Source organism: Ceratotherium simum, chromosome 15, assembly GCF_057802395.1.
Source record: "Ceratotherium simum simum isolate JZ-2026a chromosome 15, ASM5780239v1, whole genome shotgun sequence".
Taxonomy (NCBI): Eukaryota; Metazoa; Chordata; class Mammalia; order Perissodactyla; family Rhinocerotidae; genus Ceratotherium; species Ceratotherium simum.
The window spans coordinates 62,862,364-62,876,853 of record NC_141914.1 but is presented as its reverse complement, the minus strand read 5'-3'; the positions used below and the strand labels follow the sequence as shown (position 1 = coordinate 62,876,853).

The 14,490-nt window shown below is 42.6% G+C and overlaps 1 protein-coding gene across 8 annotated transcripts in view; it reads right to left on the bottom strand.

The window, feature by feature from the left end:
- SCHIP1 (schwannomin interacting protein 1) overlaps positions 1-14,490 on the bottom strand; it is a 581,206-nt gene that overhangs the window by 55,348 nt on the left and 511,368 nt on the right. The window lies entirely within an intron of this gene.

Below are 14,490 nucleotides of genomic sequence, written 5' to 3'. Positions count from 1 at the left end.
AGACACAGACACAAATCAACGTTGCAGCGGAACACTGCTAACCTCCGGCATCATCCTTCCCGCCCACAGATGCTCCTGGCTTGGTACTTATCAAAAGGCGCCTGAAGCATCATTGCGAACTTTGAACATGCGAAAGGGAAAACAATCCATTCTGAATATTGACACTGAAAGGATGCTTTCTGTGTTGAGTTTCTGAAGTGTTTGTCAACTTTGTAACTAAAATGAGGGTCTTCGTTCTTTAAAAATCCTTTGATTCCCCACTTATTTTTGGCTCTGCTGCTTGTAAGTCAAATAGCAATAAGATGAAATAATTATTCCTATATTTTTTTTAGTGAGAAAGCTTATTAAAGTAGTAAAGGCAGTATAATTCATTCATTTCATGAAAATGAAACTAAATCGCAAGTTTTTTTGAAAGAAAGGCTTTATATAAGCCTCATATATAAATCCTTATATATAAATCCTTACATATATAATAATCGTTATATATAAAATATATACATAATTCCTTAATATATAATATATATAATTATCCAATGCTGTGACTTAAATATATAGACACCCCCAATATAACACATATGATCCTAGAAACAGACCATTCTACCTAAAAGACAGTAATGGAAAGAATTCTGAACTTGCAGAGAGTAATCAAAGGAAACACAAGTTGGACCACACATGTTTCTGGGAAAAAAACGAGCCAATTTCTGAAATGCTTCTGGGCCATTGTAGGATTTTAGGATATATAAAAAGGAAAAACTAGGTCTGTAAATTCTTGAAGCTAATTTAATGACAGAAAATTTAAGAAAATAAACACAATAAATAAAATTTCCTTATCTATTTCCTCAGTTGCCACAGGCAATTCGTTTTGCTGTTTCTAAATCACCCTGAGCACATAAATGGTACTCAGTAAAATCTTGACTGAATTTAAACCATCAAATTAAAAAAAAAATTCAATAGGGATATTATTTTTAAGCTATTTTAATCAATCTATCTTATCTTCTCAAAAACTCTTAGTAATAACTAACTGTCCAGTCTTCATTATGCTGCTGATAGAGAAAAACAAGTACTTTTTGCCTGAGGAATGAAATCAACATGTTTGACAAGTTTTCATATCAAGCTCTATCTCAAGGAACGGAGAGAGTGTGTTAGGAATAGTTGGTGATATATTTTTAATTTTATAACAATGTCTCCGTTGCTTGAAAAGAGAAAAACCTGTTTTTATAAATATTCTTAATTTTCGCTATTAGAGATTCAAACAGGAGGGAAGTTGGCGACCTCAGTTCTACCCCAGTGACATGCTTCCATGCACGGCCTCAGCCTTCCTAACCGGGGGGATGAGAGGTGGCAGGAAGGCCCAAGTGAGGAGCGCACGGGCTCCCTGCCGGCACCGGGGTCACGCGGCGCGCAGGAAAAGCACTCCGGCGACGCCCCTGCCGGAGCCCCCGGCCCTGCTCCCTGGAAGAGAGGCGAGTGTCGGCCACGGGGCATGCGCAGGGCTTTTCAGGCCTGCGCACTGCAGGCGGCACGAGGAAAGCCTGATGAATGAAGCAGAAGCCCGAGCTGGAGCGTGAGTCTTCTCACATACGGGAAGAAGAAGAAGGAAGAGAAGCTTTCCGGGGAAAGGCAACAATACGCAACACACCCCGACCCCAAACTCCACGCCGCCCTGCTGAGTAGTCCACTCAGGACGGAGGCAGAGACTTCTGTGTGGAGCGCCTCGCCATACAATCACCCAGGTGAAGGCTCTAGAATCCTAAGTATGTGCCAGGAAAAGCAAGCCAAAGTAAAGTTCCTCCAGCAAGGCAGCAAATACGATGACATGGGAATCCTATGCCTGATACAGAAGGCACATCAACTTGAAAACAGAGCAGCTTTAACTTCCAAGGCCATCAAAACTTCTCTCAAGTTAGTCCTTTGCCAATCTATGACCTTAAGACCCAGGAACATGCTTTCAAGCTGTACAAGGCCTAAAAAGCTGCTTTCTTGGCTCTGTTCTCTTCTGAAAGCTGAAGGCTCTGGGGTATTACATAAACTCCTAAAGACATTTATCATGTGTTGTTAAAAGAAAAAAAAAAGCCTAAACATGATCCCAGTCTTCACAGTTGCTGTTCCATAAATAGTGGAAGTGACTCAGAAGTGGCTCTGGGGAGAACAGATTTCTGACAGTTGTATCCCAAACCCTGTCAAAAAACCCTCTCAAGTGGTATAAACAAGATTAAAAGAAAAGGAATATATCAAGCAAGGTTCCCTTTATAATCATTCATTGGAGAGGACTTTGTGTTACAATTATGATTTGCTAGTCCAAAAAAGTTTAAACAGAAACCAGCTGTTCCGAGAACATTTAAGCTAGAATAATTTACCAAACTACAGTAACATTTGTTATTTTTGGACTAAAAAATATTGATGAACTGTTTAAGTATGGTATATGTAGCAGAGATTTTTTCTTCATAGGTCTTCACAACTTCCCTTCCCATAAAAATTATTGGGTTTCTGATTTAGGTGAGACCTCAAGAGATACCCTGTTATTTTCCAGATATGGAAACCAAGGCCTAAGAGTTATGACATGCCAAAGAACATAAATCCTCCAACAACAACAAAAAGAAAAAAAAAACCTGCATGATTTTCTAGATTCAGACCCTGCAATTGTGTTCATATAAAACAATGCGCAGTGAGGGCCCATTATTCTTGGAGAAATAAACCCCCTTTGAGTCAATGTAGGACATCTTTGAAATCAAAATCTATCATAAAGTAAGAGTGAGGCTGCAGTCTGGTTCTACCTAAACCCGATCCAAGGTATGTTTTAAAGGAAGAAAAATTAGAGTGTTTCCTGATTAAGCTATTGTTCCTATTTCTGGCACCAAGCAAACTATTGTATCTTTAAATCCAGAAAAGCATTTTTTCAATTGTAGCAATTAATAGCAACAGAATGAGGGGGTTTTTGGACAATAAATATGGAGGTAAAAAGTCACATCCACAGGTCATCTGAGCACAGCTTCAAAAATGAATGACTGGGGTCAGGGACTGACCTGGAAGGGGCGTAGGGAACTTTCTGGCACAAGCTGTATGACTTGATATGGGTTTGGCTTACGCAGGTACACATTTGTCGAAACTCACTGAATAATATTTAAAATGCATGCATTTCATTGTGTGTAAAATTTACCTCAAAAGAATAAAAAAGATCTGGTTAACAAATTTCAAGCTCTAGTTAATGCAATGCAGGGTGAAGTATTTAGGGGGAGGCTGACTGATGTCTGCCCCTTTGAAATGCGTCAAATGAATGAGATGAACTGATGGATGGATAGAGGGACGAGTGGATGGGAAGCTGTGACAGAGCGAGTTTAGTAAAGCATTAATCGTTGGGTCTGGGTGGTGCACAAATGGGTTTACCTAACAACTTTTCAGTCTGAAAATGTTCGTGATGAAATGTTAGGAAAAAACGAAGTTATTGGTGGTGGGGAAGATGAGCAAGGGAATCATCGTCCTCAGGAATACCTTTTAAGCTTTTCCTTAGGAATTTGGGGAAAGCAGGTAGACATTTTATATAGCTTTAAGTTGTGCTTCTTTACAGGGCATGTAAAAGGAAGAAAAGAAATTGTGACGAAAATTAATCCTGTTCACAGCAGGAAAACCAGGTCCTTGAAATGACCCGCCCAAAGAAGAGCATGACGGGCATGACCTGAGACAACAAACTTTAGACAAGGTCTTCATAGCTTACAGAGTGCGTTCCCCACCCTCTGCCATGAGTCTCACACCTTGTAGTTGAGACAGATCCCTGTGATGCGCCACAAGAAGTGTTTCTGCCCTCCAGGAGCCTGGTAAGAGAAACAGGGCAAGACACAAATGACTGTCTACGAGGACGAATGAGTGAAGTGCCTCCAGAGAGACTGTTGTTCACTCACTAGGAATTCAGGAGAGAAGAGAACTCACAGCTAGGTGAGCCGAGGCTGCGATCATCTTGTTCATGTGGTTGTTCACGACTTGAATGTCTGTCTATTCTACTTCTAGATTAATGTAAGTTTCCTTAGAACTTCGATCTTGGTTGGTGTATCCAGTGCTTTTATCCCCAGCATCTGAAATAGTACCTGGCATCTAATAAGCTTTCAATAATTTTTTTTTTTTTTTTTTGCTGAGGAAGGTTTGCTTGGAGCTAACATCCAATGCCAATCCTCCTCTTTTTTGGCTTGAGGAAGATTACGCTTGAGCTAACACCTGTGCCAATCTTCCTCTATTTTGTACGTGGGATGCCACCACAGCATGGTTTGATGAGCCTTGTGTAGGTCTGAGCCCGGGATCTGAACCCGAGAACCCAGGTTGCCTTAGCAGAGCACGCAGAACTTTAACCACTCGGCCACAGGGTCAGCCCCTCAATAATTATTTTTGAATAAATGATTATGACCTTCAGGAAGTTACCTCATTGCTCTTAGCCTCAGTTTCCTCATCTATAAACTAAGGATGTTAATTCTTTGTTTACTGGGTTGATGACAGGATGAAATGAGAATAACGTGTAAAACAGCTCTTAAGTGCTCAGGAAAGGAATGGATTTTTTTCCCATCTCCTAATTAAAGGCTATAACAACAGTCCAGGGAATTAAAGAGCCCTGAAGGATGGAGGTTATAGTGAATGGAAAGGAAAATACAGAGGGATGTGTTCCATGAAACACTGCAAAATGAACTGAAGGCACCTGGCCAGTGATCAACATAGGGAGTGAACAAGACAGGGCAACGTGAGGCTCTGAGACCACTGCTAGAGTAAAACTGGTGCTGTGGACAGAAACAGGGACGGCAGCAGCAAGAGCTGACTCTGAGGGATGGGGCTGCAGTAATAAGGTCTTTTAATTTTCACCATAAAGTTCTGCAGGAGGCAACTGGGGCTCAAGAGAGAAGTCAGGCCAACAGAAGGACTTTGGGGTCTTTGGCAGAGAGAGCACAGTTGAAGCTGTAGAAATGGATTAGATTAAGGGAGAGACTGTAGAGCAAGAACTAATGAGAAACAAAGACATCCCTGTGGGAAGCACAATGATGAGTCCCCAAAATATCTACATCCTAATCCCCACCCAAGAAAAGGAAATTGAGGTTGCTAATCAGATGACCTGGAGGTTCGGTGGTTATCCAGGTGGGCCCAGTGTAATCACCAGGGTCCTTATAAGGTAAAAGGCGGAGGCAGAAAAGGAAGAACCAGAGAGGAGGCAGGGTAAGAAAGACTCGGCCCAATGCTGTTGGCTTTGAAGACAGAGAAAGGGAGCACAAGCCAAGGAACGTGGGCGCCTCTAGAGGATGGAAAAGGCAAGAAATGGATTCTCCCCTAGAGCTTGCTGACACCTTGATTTCAGCCCAGGGAGACTCACTTTGGACTTCTGACCTCCAGAATTCTAAGATAATACATTTGTATTGACTTAAGTCACAACGTTTGGGGTAATTTTTAATAACAGCAATAGAAAACTAATACAATCACCTTAGGTGAAAGCCTGCCTTTAGAGGGCAGGAGGAGGCAAAAGGCACAGGGTCGACAGGTGAGAGGAAGCTGAAAACCAAGGTGGCAAGGGGTCACGGAGAGAGGGGAGGCTGGGGGAGCTCAGTGGCTCCAAACGCTGCAGGGAAGCAGAAAAGACTAACAGGCTGAAAGGGAGACACAACCAAAAGCCATTCGTTTTGACTATTATGAAGTCGTCAGTTTCCCTTGAGAGAATAATTTCAGTAGTAGTGTGTTAGGGGTGGAAGCCAGGTTGTAAGTGGTTAAGAAGTTGAGGGACTGAGTAGGGAGCAATCTGTCAAGACGTTTGTGGATCAATTCCAGCATTAGGGTGGTAGCTTGGGTGCAAAATAGAATTAGAGAGGCTGTGGTTGTGGCTGCTGTTTAAGATAGGGGAGATCCATACATGTCTGTGGGCAGCAGGGAAGGAGCCGGCAGGAAGGGAGAGACCGACAACGCTGGGTGGACAATCACTGAAGGACCAGGTCCGGGAAGAGTCAGATCAGGAGCACTCAATGGGTGTTCACTTGCCGTGGCACTGAAGCTATGGTGAGTCATTTATGAAGCACCGCCGAGTAAGGAGGAGGTCGTGGTGGAGAAGGGGAGAGATGCAGGAGCACAGTGGGGCAGGTATCCTCAACTGGATCCTTGAAGGAGCAGCAGGTGGTTAAGACCCCAAAGACAAGGAGGCTGGCTAGAGTGGGATCAAAGAGGCTGGACCAATATGAGGGAAAGCTTTTCCAAGGGATTTTGTAGGGAGTGTTACTGTATTACTTGAGAATATTCCATTAATGCTATAGAAGAACAAGAAAAACAAATGGGATGGATGAAACTTTAAGATGTGTTAAGTACAGATAATGAATATGTGAGATGTGTAGGATGTGTTAGATTTAGACAATGAGTAAGCAAGTAGACAGAGGCAGAATTCATGAGATGTGTTAAGTATCGATAAATAAGTTAGTAACCTAGACGTGTTAGACCTGAATCACGCATGTGTGTGGAATATAGAAAGAAACAGAAAGACTAGGGAAGCACCTAATATTCATGCCACACTAAATAACTTGAGGCTCTCAATATTTGTTAGATTGTACACTGCCCATTGGTGACACCCATTCTGGCACGGTGTGTCCTCTGCTCCAGAAATGCAAATACAACCCATAGCTGCTCATCAGGCCAGGGGCAAGACACAGAGGAAGCGTAGGGACATGCCACTGTGTCTCTGATAAAGCAAGCTGTGAGTCATTGGCAGACACCTTCTGTCTAATTGGGCCTTCTTTCTCCAACCCCAACTCTGGTGCGTAACCATATCAGCAACAGGGAAGGTAGGTGTGGCAGCAAGGCTGCACATAACAATACTGCATCAGCTAAGATTCAGGTGGTGCACACCTACACCATATCCTAAGTATGTCAGCTCATTCCTTCTCTTTCTCTTGCTTCTTGACATGTGTTTTAAATTGATTCAATGAACTGTGGTTTGAGGATCTTAATTTGTCCTGTGACTTCTGGGGACAGGGTGCTGGGGAGGGGACTTGGAGGCTCCCATTGCATCAAGGTCATTTCCCGAGTGACAGAGAGGATGCTTGGTATCAGGATATTCCTACAACTTCTTTCCACATGCTCTGAGGCCCAGAAATGGGAAGGGAGAGAAGGATAAAAATGAGATAGGGTATAATTTTTCATCCTTATAACTATAAGTAAGAAACTTACCTGAGAGTCTTACAAACTATGTAAATTAATTTACTCACAAGTTTTGACGATTCTGAGCCTGGTTACGCTTCTGTTTATTATTTCAGGTATTAAAAAATAGTTTCCTGAGCAAATTATTAGTGTGAATCAATGGTTATCACTTTTTCTTTTTTTTTTAAGTATTAGAACTTGCTTTTAAAATGAAAACCAATATGCAAAACGATCAAAAGTGTTTTTAATCAACATAAAATTATTTTTAGTTCAAATTTACAATATTTACCTATCATATCCTTCAGTGAGAACATGAGGCAGTTTTGTTACATGCCAACATTTGAAAATAGGATTGATGTCAGTTACAGTCTGACATCTGTCTTTTCATTTATTTTGTTTGGTTGTGCCACATCAGGAGAATCCTGTCTCACACAGAGAAGTAGGTAGAAATGGTAACAGTGCTTTTTAAGAGCTTATGCTGCAATCTCCAGATAGTCTTCATTAAACGTATCTAGAAGCTTGAAAGCAAAGCAATAAGAAATGTATTTCAAAATTGATTTACTAACATATATAGCCATTGCTCACATTTCTTATTATAAACAAGAAAAGACAGAGTACCCAAACTTATGCCAGGCCATCAACCTAGACCTAGCCCTTCTTGTCTGCCGTATTGGGCACTCACTTGTCACTGCACACTCCACCTCTTAGGCTGGATGAGAGAATGTGCCAAACAGGTGTACCTGACCCGAGCCCGGCATTGAACCTCGCTGGGCCCCTGGGCAACTCAGACCGTGTCTCCCACCTGGACACGCACAGGCAGGAATTTCAGCAAGACCAGCACAAAGCTACGGCCTTTGTGGTCAATGACACATTTACAAGTTCAAGTTTGAGGACTGTAAAAGACTACTTAACTTGGCAGGATAAATTAATATGCTGATGTCAAAAAAAGGGGTGGAGAGAGATGAGCATAGATATGAGCGAATGAATCACTACAGTTTGGGCTGAAATGTTATCCTCTTCTCACCACAGCTTTATAGGACAACATTCTCCAAAAGCCCAAAGTCTCACAGACAATCCCATTTGTATGTATATTCTGAATTATTTTCACATCTCAGAACTCTTTAATTCCCAATTTGATTTTTTGGGGGACTGGGGATGAGGTGTTTAGTAGTTCACATAACAGGTGCAGATGAGCCTCTAAAAATACCTCCTGCAACCCTGGGTTTCCACAGACACAATTTGAAACCTAATGCATCAGGCAGTGCCGTAGCGGCAGCCCCCCTCTCCCTCTAGAATAATGAGATGGTTTATATTTCAATAGGATCTGCCAAAGTGCTTGTTTATTGGCACTAGCCCTTCCCCAGAGTATTTTCTGGCCAACCCTGACTGAAATTCGCACACTGTAGAAAAATAACGGACTCATAGATAAATTTGGGTGAAGTCTACCGTGGTTTCATCCCAAATTTATGTCAATGTGTAAGGACCATTTCTTTTAGTCTCCATTTCCCAGCCTTTGGAGTCAGAGAAAGCAGTGGCAGAAAAAGTGAAAGGTAGTATAAACCTGCCAGAGCTATCACAAGATTTTCCAAATAAAAATAAGTTGGCGTGTCAAGAAGGGCCATGTCAGAACTATGTCAGAACTAAGAAGGGGGCACACTACCCTTTCATCCTTCCAGGTTTTCAGTAGCCCAGCCAGCCTTACCTACCGATATAAGTGTATTTAGCTAGAGTAATACATGGAATCCCCAGCCATAAAAAGGGTTGTTCATTCCTCCGAGGTGGTGGTGGCTGATTTAAAGCCAGGTTAACAGAGTATTAGGGAAGGGATTGACCCTCATCTTGAAGACAGGTGACCTCTAGTGGACAACTGTGTTTTTCAACCATTTCAAACTATGAATAGGATTAGAAAACAAAGACACTGTTAAAAGTGGGATCCATTGTCTTATTGCCATTTTAATGATATTTTAATACCAATTATAATATAAATACATAGTCTTCAGTTACATTAATAAGAGTATAAGGGTTACACCAGTGCTTATACCTCCTAGGTCACCATCTAGGCCTCTTTGGTGGTTCTGGCTCCACCTGGCCTCCTACTGGTGTCTTCTCTCTTGGGTTACTTCCCACCTAAGAGCCTCTATTCTCTAATCCATAAAATGGGGTAACTCATAAACTATCATGTCCCTGCCCCCCCTTTGGGCTGCCAGATGACTGTCTTTTAAAATCAAGTTTATTTTATATGATGAGGTTTCCAAATCACCCACATCAACAACAAAACAAAATTAATATCACATTATATATTGGCATATATATGAGCAAAAAACTATCAGATTTCAATTCAAGATCTTATATAAATGTAATGAAGGTCAAGGCACTGGTTTTATTTCTTTTCTTTTTATATTGACTGTGGAAAAAATATTTCAGAAAGTAGCCACACTAGATCATTAGTTTATTATGAAATTTTAGTTTATTATGAGAGTTAGAGCTGCTATTTTCAAAAGATTTATTTCACAGAGTAAAGCAAAATAATGATAAAAAAGGGAAACAATTTATGTAGCATATCTTTTCTGAAAACTACCTGTTCATCAACTGATGTATTTTCCTAGTTCATCGCTGAACACAGGACAGAGGCATAATAATTTATGATTAAACTCTATTAACATAATCTCTAAAGAACTATTAAAATTTTTTAGTGGTCCTTAACTCTTTTTTTCCCCCCCAATACAAAAGTAGTGTTGAAATGCTATTAGATAGTGAGTAGTACTACTGAAGAGCTTCCTCAGGTGCGTTCTCTGACCAGCTCTCCAGGGCCGGTTAGCAGCAACATGGAATGGTTTTATAATCTTTCCCATTCTCACCCCTCAAAAGAGGTGTTCAAATGATGTTAGTTGCTAAATGGTGGCAGAACAAACACTGGTCTAAAAAGTTTTCTGTGGTATAATAAAAATGCCAGAATATCATTTAATGATTTCATTAACTTACTTTATCTTAGCTGTTGAATTAGGAAAGTTTCTCATCTTTTAGAAATAAATTTTTTCAGAATATTAAGGTACTGGTTAAGAAATCATGCTACTCTGAACAGTGGACAGTGGGTGAGCTTGCTCTCAGAGAGGAGGCTTAAAATCCATCATGGATTACTCACAGCAGTCAAGTTAATCCTCACACCAACCCCGACTGGCCTGAAACTCTCTAACTTAACCCAGTTCTCCTTTGTGAATAGCAAACAGAGCCTCTTTCGGACACATAAGCTGGGCCAACAAAATGTTCACTTATTGTACATGCTTGGGCTTTTTCATTATGTTGTAAGAAAGCCGAGAGAGAAATCAGCAGTCCTTTCCAGGACCAGTGCCTTGCAGAACTCCTGTCTACCTCACTCCAAACCTCTCCTCTCCCTCATCTGAGCTGACCCCATGGGACGGAAGAGTTGGCTTGTTTTCTTTCCTGACATTCAATCAAAGCAGAACTAAAACACAAAACTAGGAAAATAAACACGATCCATCATGCCCAGACACCAGTGCTTCGTCTTTCTCTCACTGCCTGGCTTCTGCGGAACTGCGGCAGGGCCCACTGGAGAGGCCCACAGCTGCTTTGCAGACAGCAGTGGGAATTCACACTGATGGTTTAAGCTACTTGTGTTTTGTTTTGAGGTTTTTAAATTCAAATGCATTTTCCAAAGGACAGAAGTGATTTCTTCAGCAGAGCTGTCACTACAACTGAGGCGATCAGACCTTTAACCCTAATTTTAGACGCTGTAAGTTTATAAAACATCATTCTTTTTTTTTTTTTTTTTTTGGTGAAGAAGCTTGGCCCTGAGCTAACATCTGCTGCCAAGCGTCCTCTTTTTGTATGTGGGATGCCACCACAGCATGGCTGATGAGCAGTGTGTAAGGTCTGCGCCCAGGATCCGAACCCACGAACCCCGCGCCACCAAAGCAGAGTGCACGAACCCAACCAGTACACCACCAGGCCGGCCCCTATAAAACATCATTTTAAAAGAAAGTTAGATCCATTCACTCACCCGGCTGCCCTAATTTGATAGTTTCGGTAGTTTCATGCTTCTTGATTTAGTTCCCATAGTGTTATAAAAAATTAAGTGCTTGCAGCCTTACCTTTTGTGAATTAAAGGGTAAACATGTTCTAAAAACGTAAGTCAGATTATGTCACATCTTGGCTTAAAACTCTTTGGTGATTTCCCACAACATTTAGGATGAAATCCTAAATCCCTGAGGCTGCTATGGGCGCTGATCTACCCTCCAGATTTCCTTTGCACCTCTCACAATCTTGCTCACTTAGCTCTGGGCACACTGGCGTTTCAGTTTCCTGGAAAAGCCAGCTTGTCCCTGCCTCAGGGCCTTTGCACGAGCTATGTTTCACCCTGCACACCCCTCCCCTTCCACTCCAGTAACTTCTCTTGCTTAAAGTTGGAGGCCTTTCCTTAACCCCCAGTCTAAATAAGGCCCTGCCTCAAATTCACTTAACACACCACGTTTTCTTTCTTAGCATTTACCACAATTTGTAGCTATTAAGTCATGGGGCTTGTACTGTTGCCTTGCTCCACTAGACTGTATGCTCCATGAGAGGGCAGGGGCTGTGTCCATCACGCCTACCATTGTACATTCTACATCTAGCACACATTGCCGGGCACACAGTAGGTGTTCACATATTTGAATGAATAAATATCCCCTCCCATCAGGGCCTCGGCGTGTAGGGCCGGGGCCTGCCTGCAGCCAGCTGCCGTTAGTCTAGCTCCCCACTGTGGCAGAGCTGCTCAAGTGGCCGCGTTCCCATCTCGAGACAGTGGGTAAGGCCTCACCTGGATAGCTAAGTGGCTGACTGCCACCCTATGAGCTGAGCCCGGGGAGGCCTTTTGGCTGCATTTCCCTCCCTGCTGTGAACTGTGGCTTTGGCAGTCTCAAAGGAGCCCTCACCTGCAGATTTGCCTCAGGGCAGGACTGAGTGTGCCAGCTGGGCCTGAGGATAAAACCATCCTCCACAGCTCCCCATGTAGGTTCACACTAACCTGCATCCAGTAGACTACTGCCCCAACATAATTCAAAATTAGTAAGAAGGAAAAAAACCAGCCTTGTGTTTTTTTCACTTCTCTATTTGCCATCTTGTATGATATATTTTTGGTTCCAGGGGACAGCCTGGCAAAATGAGCAAATAATTTGATATTCTCCACTTGTGCACCGAAAAATGTAATAGTGTAGATGGTCAGAAGTCTTATATTTAAGGAATGATAAAGTGCCCCAACTAGTTTTCTATTCAAAACAATGGGATGCAAAATGACCAGTAGGAAGGTGAACGGGGTTTGTGAGAGACTGTACTTCTATATTTGCCTGCCTACCACGGAGGTGCAGGCTGGAGGAAAAAAAGGCAAAAAAAGAAAAAATTAGCGTGTTTGCTTTCTTAGAGGAAAACAAACAAAAATAACAATTAAAAAGGGGCCAGCCCAGTGGCATAGCAGTTAAGTTTGAGAGCTCTGCTTCAGTGGCCTAGGGTTCACAGGTTTGGATCCCAGGCACAGACCTAAGTACGCTTATCAAGCCATGCTGTGGCAGTGTCCCGTATAAAGTAGAGGAAGATGGGTATGGATGTTAGCCCAGGGCCAATCTTCCTCAGCAAAATAAATAAATAAATAAATAAATAAATAAATAAATAAACAGCTAAAAACCAGCAATAACCTAAAATTTAGGCTGTGGCTTTCCAGAAAGTATTCTAACGTTTGAAGAAATGCTGGATGTGGCCTGAGTCTCTCTCATCCAAATGCTCTCTTTCTGCAGAAACTATTTGCTATTCCATATGAGAGCATCATTATCGATGTGATTTCCACAACAAAAGAACTACAGAAGTTTCAGTATTCCAGGTACTTCCTTGCCTTGTGTTTGTGATAAATTAACCCTGAATCCGGGTCCAGTGCATAGAGTACAGGTCTGGCACTGCTGAATCCAGAAGGCCCAGGCAGACTCTTCCTTGAGCACCAGGCACTGTGATCAGGGTGTGAGGGCCACATCTGTGCAGGGCCTCTGCTCTCCCAGGCAGTGAGTGGAATGAGGCAGGTATGCTGACTAGCCCCAGATGAATGACGGTTCAGTCTAGAATGCATCCCTGCCCTGCCTGTGTTCTCTCTCTCTCTCTTTCCTCAGCCCAAGGCTACTGCTCTTGGATGTAGGCACTACAGTAAATGGACATCTCCTGTGAAGACAACGAGTGTGCTCCCACATCCAGGTAAGAAATGCTCTTATGGAAGGACTCAATGCTCTGTTTCCATGAACGATAAGAATTCAGTCATGCTTCACTTGGAGTTAAGAATAACTTTCAGATTTTCAACTTATTAAGACATGGGGGTAATGACAATAAATGAAGAATCCTCCTGAAAGTGATGCTAGTTCTTCATGTTGACAAAAAAATGACTGAAAATTGGGAGTTCATCAAGTTTTAGAGTCACTCAATTATTTTCTTATTTACAAATGATACAGTTAAGGTGTTTTTCATTATTTTCAAAATATCCTCCATTGCTGCTGTTGACACGTGGATGGGAGGATGAATCAAATGACCTGACTCCGCCAAGGTCACATTCTACTAATGATTTGTTTTTTTAGGGGTTGGAGTAGGCACAGGTCCAGCTACATGCTTTGCAGGGCCTTGTGAAAATGAAAATGGGGACCTTTTGTTCAAAAATCAAGAATTTCAGGATGGCAAAAGCAGAGCATTAAGCCAAGAGCTGGGCCCTTTGAAGCCCGGGGCCCTGAGCGAGGATACACATCGATAAAGCCGGTCCCGGGTGGCAGATGGGGGAGGAGAAAGGAACCAGACATACAGTCATTTCGTTTGAGAATTAGTTTCAGTTTTGAAAAAAAAAAAGTATCTTTGACTTTTGGCATGCGAATACCAATGAAAGACATAACTCCCCTCAGTATGAGAGGAAACGAAATTTAAGAGGTTGCTGAGGAGGAGAGGAGGAAAAGGACCTTTACCAACCGCCTACCACACACCACTGCCTACCACGCACCACTGCCGGGCCCCGAGCTGGCCTGGCGCTGTCGCTGTTCTTCGCTCCAGCGCAGGCCTGACTCTACAGCACAGAAGCAGAATCTAACTGGGTCAGAGATGAGGCGAAGCTTCGCTGCTTCAGGCTTAGAAAGCACAGGTTAAGCGATGCAGACACTACAGGACACCTGGAGGCATTCTGTAATTCTAGATGAGATGTCTTTCCTGATCCACATCCTCCACTTAAGACCACCTACCCCCCACTGCTATCAGCCCACAGAGCCCAGAGATCCGTGTGCTCTGGGCGAGAACTCTTCCCCTGCCTCCAACACTAGCAGCCTCCCCTCCACTATTGGT